At 32.2% G+C, this 6,000-nt stretch overlaps 1 protein-coding gene across 1 annotated transcript in view; it reads right to left on the reverse strand.

Moving 5' to 3' along the window:
- The window catches only part of LOC119839628 (gonadotropin-releasing hormone receptor), a 32,816-nt gene extending 27,052 nt beyond the window's left edge, over window positions 1-5,764 (reverse strand). The window contains exon 1 of the mRNA XM_038366024.1: window positions 5,583-5,764. The gene's annotated coding sequence lies outside the window, so the exon portion shown is untranslated. The remainder of the gene's footprint in view (window positions 1-5,582) is intronic.
- Between the last annotated feature and the right edge of the window lie 236 nt (window positions 5,765-6,000).

Below are 6,000 nucleotides of genomic sequence, written 5' to 3' on the forward strand. Positions count from 1 at the left end.
AATGAAGAACAAATTTATGAATTGATACTTTGATTGTTTAACATTTGGCAGCTTATTTTTTAATATTTTCTATATGCTTTTCTTAAATAAAAAAATACGTCTTAAAAATGTAATTTGAAAACCAGATAAGTTAGGTAGACTTTATTATCATACTTCTAAGTAGTCCAAAATAGCATAACAATCGTACCACACTTCCATATTTGAAAAGATTGATTTTTAAATAACATTAACGTTTGTGTCAGTGTTTAAAATTCGAATTCTTATTTAGTTTCGGTTATTATTATGAAAATAAGTGGCCACTTACAAATTCTGAACACAGCTGTGAAAAACAAAATGGACTCGAACACATTGATAATCATACAATTTGCTATCACAATGTGAAATCAACTTCCACCCACAACACCGTATCTATTATTTTTATATAATTTTTGACATATTATTTATAAATTCTTAACTGAAGATGATTTTGACAGACTATAAATTTAATATTCCCCTGTAATTCGAGGTCATTATTCTAATGCTTTATATAGAGAAAAGTCCACACCACTATAGATGAATCAGTAAGAGGATGCTACACTTTCTACCAACAGTGAGTCATTAATCATGTTTGCTTTGAATGCAACCATCCCACGAACTCTAATCATGTTCAGGATTTCTAACTGAATGAGCTCTTTAAAGCTTAGTAATCTTTTGACGAAGCCTTCCCTATAATTTATAAAGATTTTAATTTCACTGGGTACTATAATGTCAATCGATTACGTCTATTTATGGTCAATGTTAATACAGTGTAATATTTATGGTTTTTTCAGTCAGTTGTATGCATTGTGAGATGCTGGTTCAATTCCCTCGTCACAATCAGATATTATCTATTCTTTCGCATTTATTTTATTCAAGCAATTTTATTCGCGTCATACGTATGGAGCTGTTTCAAAAAAAACGCAACTTTTTGTTCTATAAAAAATAGTTAGCAATAGCAAATATATAAATGTAGCTTAATAACCCTAAAAAATAAACCATTAAGCAGTATAAGAGCTGTATTAATGACAACCGTTTAACATCATAAAACTTCGATTTCGCGGACAAATGACTAAAACGAGTTTTTTTAAGTGGGAAGTATAATGGAGATAATAACTGGTGATGATTGTTTTTGTGTGAAAAACATTTATTCGCAAAAGGCATTTATATACGAATATTTTATTACCGCACTTGATTCTATTATTATAACCTACTATTATATTCCTTGTCTACTACTATATTCCTAAAAAAGCAGTGGTGGCTCAGTGGTGAGAGCCTCGTACTTCAAAATCGATAAACCAGGGTTCGAGACCGGGCGATAGTGTAGGAAATAAATTGATTTATCAATTTATCTTAACATGTATTTAATCACTGCTTAAACGGTGCAGGAAAACATCTTGAGAAAATCAGCATGTCCAAAAATCAAAAGTTCGACGATATGTGACATCTGCCAACCCGCACTTGGCCAGCGTGGTGGATTATGGCCTGAACCCTGATGATGATATTCCTTGCTTTATACCTATTACACTATACAGATTATTTATTTTTTAGTTATTTTTTAGTTACATACAATTACGTCAGATTGTTTACGAAATAAGAAGTATGGAAAATCCTATGCCAGATACCTACATTCAGTGATTTTATCGAAGCATTTTATGTATGAAAAAAAGTTACTGCTTAATTAAAATCCTTTGCACAACGGAAATTCATTTAGCAGTATTTCATTTCGAGAGCACGGAAACTTGTCATTAACTAGCAATTAATTTTGAATAAAAGGCTTTTAGTCAAATAGACGAAATGGACGGACGCACGACAAATCAAGGGTCTACTGTAGCACTCGGAACCCCGAAACGAGAATCTTTTGCTTTATTTATGGATGTGTGAGACTAATTATCGCATCCGACACACTCTTGGCTCGTTTAAGATTCTCATTGCCAAAGCGACAATTACGCAGACATGATACGGTGCCACTAAGCCCACGAGCGTAATGACTGTGTCTAATTAAGATGTATAATTTTGTTCACCAAAATTGTTGTTGAAATTTATTTCAACGAGTAACGTTTTACGAATAACAAATTCAATGACAAATCCTTAACTTATTTGTAAAAAAAATGCGAGTATTAAAGTTCAGATTACGTATTTAATTAGAAAATATTATAGTGTTCAAACATTTTTCTATAGGGATAAGACATTTGAGAATTTGTTCGTGACGTTTTTAGTTATTAGAATTTGATCAATTTTAATTAATGCCCAAGCGGGCGTACTATCTATTGGATGACATTATTTTTATTACAGTCTCGGAAAATAGAGTAAAAAGGTCACGACGAGTTCGTGTTGTTTAAAATATTACACTTGGCCATGTCTGGCACTTTGACCGTATTCCGTTTTGTTTTACTTTCCTTTCCCGTTATCCGTGTTTTACAAATAAGTTTATTTTCCGGTATTTACCATGAGAATATTGAAAAAATCCCGAGGTATAAATAAAAAATGATTTATACCCCGAGAAATGTTGAAGATTGAACTACTATTGTCATAAGCATATACAATAAAAATATGTATACATATATTTGTATTTTTCTAGCATTATAGTTCTGGGTATATCATTGTTATAAAAAAGTGGCCGCCAGTGCCATATTTGAAGTCGATTTGATTTTTAATTTTAGTAGAATTGTTGTCAGATTTTTACACGCTTTTTATTAGCTTCACTTGTATGTTTGTTTGTTTGTTTGTTTGTATGTTTGTTTGTTTGTTTGTAACTGACTTCTTTGGGCGCGATTTTGACCCACTTTAAACGGCCAGATTTCGTTCAAACTTTGTAGATTTATTGAGGACCGATGACAATACACTAATTTGATAAAATTATTCCAGTTTTCAATTTGCAAAATATGATTTTTGTTAAAGCGTGTTTTATAGTTTTTTTAAACTATTATATTTTATTTTATATTTAGTCAGAAATTATTATATTTTACGCCTGAACAGGGGAAGTTGCGATGTTTTTAGTTTAAAGTGTACACTTGTATTATAAAAGTGAATAGTAAGTTTAACGCAATTTTAAAAATGCTTTTATGTTGGAGAATCAAATAAGGAGAAATTAAAAATGTTCGAAAAGCGATAAAATGGGTCATATAGTTGCAAATATAAATAAAATAAGTTGAACGTTCTTAAAAAGACAACAATAATTTTTGAATAAAATTCTAATGCCTTGCCACCTGTTAAGTTCCTTTAAAGAATAATTTAGACATTTTTACCTAAAAATGTACCCCGTTATTTAACTTATGTACATTTTAGAAAATAAATAACACTGTTTTATTAATAAGTTTCAATTTTGCTTGGTATGTGTTGAACTTAAAATTAGCCGTCATTCTGCAAACTGCAGCCTTATGTAACCTTACACATTAAGGCTGCAGGTAAAATGTTTGAACAAAATGTTTAATAGTACCATTTAACCTGCGACATGATCCCATTCCACTTCTATAACGTAATATTTTAGATGTACAGATAGTTATTTTTTATCATAACTCGTTTCCTAGTCCTTATTTTTATTTTAAGAGATTATTGAAGCAGCAAATTTTCCTCAATTACAATTGAATCTATATAAGGTTCTATAAATATTGACAACAAACACATAATATTACTGTATTACAAAAAGGACCATCAAATATTAACACAAATGAAAGTTGATCAACGGCTCGAGGGAAATTGTTCATAATCCTCCAATATAAAATATCACAACCTCCCTTCAAACAACATTGCATTGTGGAGTAATAAAGAATACGAAAAACCCCTTTGTCATTCATAAAACCATAAAATGACAGTCAATACGCTGTCATTTCTAATAAATGTATGACGTGGGATCAAACGTTCGAACGAATTCAATTGGGACTGCTTGCTAAATCAACAGTGCCCGTAACAAGTCAATCAACTTGAAAATTTCATTGTTTCTTTCACATTTTTACTGCCACTTTTTTCGCATTTTCGGTTGTATATATTATTTTTAATTATATTTTGAAACCGATTGAATTCGTTGAATCATTGAATAACTGAAGAAGGAGCTATCCTCAATCTTTCATATTTTTTTAAAGTATATGTTGTATTTGTGGATTAAGTTTGTAATCGTAAACGTAAATCATATATAATTGACGTTTATGAGAATTACTTATTTCTTCTCAATCCTTATTTACTGAGTAAACAAAAGACGCCTTAATGAATTTCCTCGAGTATCCTGTCAGTTGCAGATCGGTTCCAGTTATATCTGATAAACCATTACAAATCTATTTCATTTATTGTGGGAGTCGAGCACGCTTCGGCACGAATTGGGCCAGCTCGCACCGGGGAAGTACCACACCCCCACAGAAAACCGGCGTGAAATAGTGGCATGCCACTGTGTTTGAGTGGGGGAGCCGGAGGCCCATTTCCTTTTCCTCACCCGTCCTAGTCCATTCCTTCTTTCCAGTCGTTAATCCTTTCCTTTTCCCTTACCCCATAAAAGCGGGTAGCGCATTCGCAGAGGTACTTACACCTTTGCGAATGTTTATGGGCGGTGGTGATCGCTTTACATCAGGCGAACCACCAGCTCAGCTGCCCGCTATGACATAAAAAAAAATCAACAGAAAGCCGACCGCTAAGTGTAATATAATAATACATAAAAGTTGCTATTCTGACATAATATGTAACATTAAGAATTCATTTTTTTCTGTATAAAGGATCAAAACACTAATAGACGCTCCTCACAATTATTGTGTGTACTTAAATATATACCACGTCATACTGATGTCCTAAAGTTGACGTAGAGACACCAATCCTGAATTTGATACAAAATGACTAATAATATAGGTTATAATATATTTTTATATTGGCAAGAGAGGAAATGCTTCTAGTAAAGGTATTTCTGGCCGTATAATATTTGTTGTTACTATTAGTCACAACGGTTTCTTAGTAGGTAGGGAATATTTTGAAAAGGGTTTTTTAATAAAAAGGAACGTATTGAAAGTTCATCTTGGTGGCAGGTGAAATAACCGTGCGCGTTCCTAAGGGAGATCCCGGGAACCCCTCATTACCTGCGCCGAAGTAGGCCACCGTTAGGTTTTAGCCAGTAAGAGTCTGGCATAACCTTTGCTACTACCCCCGAAGTAGCAAGGTATCCATGAAGGATTTCCTCACGTTAAAAAAAAAAAGTGAAATAAACAGGAAAAAGGATCCAAAAAGGGTGAGGTTTTATTAAATTTATCTATGCATCGTCAGAGTCGTTCCATTGAACATTTAATACAATTGAGCATAGCACACCATCGGCACACCCTGCATATTCATAATACCTGATTTAAGTTTGTTTATGAAAACTATTATAAACTTTTAGCGCGTGTAGAAGTTGCTAATATTACAATTAATCGAATAGTTTTCGCACTTTATAAAATATAATTTACGGTAATAAATATTTGTAAATGTGTCTAATAATTCAACTCATTTTGATATATATATACATATATAAACTATTATATAATATATACTATTGATTAATGTAACATCATAGACAAAAAATTCATTGATGCGACACAAAAATTTAAACTTACTTAATTGTTCACAGTTTTTGCAAACTTCATGTACTTTCCTTTCAAAATCATTCACATTGTCAACACCACTGTTAATACATCACTTCGAATCAACACCATAACTTTATAGTAAATATAATATTACAAGCAGTATCGTATTGAACTTTTACGAGCTCATTCTAGAAGTTTCACACACAACTCGCACGGACGAAGGTTGTACACCAACTGCCGAACTCGGGCTGAGTTGTATCCTGAAATATTTGCTTTCTGCGCAATTGTTGAGCATTATTTTATCCTTCATTGTTTACTGAGGTGTGAAGTGGTTGAACAGCTGTTCAAGAATACTCGAGATACTTTAATCATAATATAATTTCAGTTAAAACACATTTTTATGACTTAATTTACGAACTTTGTCAAATTTATGGAATCGACTAATACG

The sequence above is a fragment of the Zerene cesonia genome, chromosome 4, assembly GCF_012273895.1.
Source record: "Zerene cesonia ecotype Mississippi chromosome 4, Zerene_cesonia_1.1, whole genome shotgun sequence".
NCBI classification, from domain to species: Eukaryota; Metazoa; Arthropoda; class Insecta; order Lepidoptera; family Pieridae; genus Zerene; species Zerene cesonia.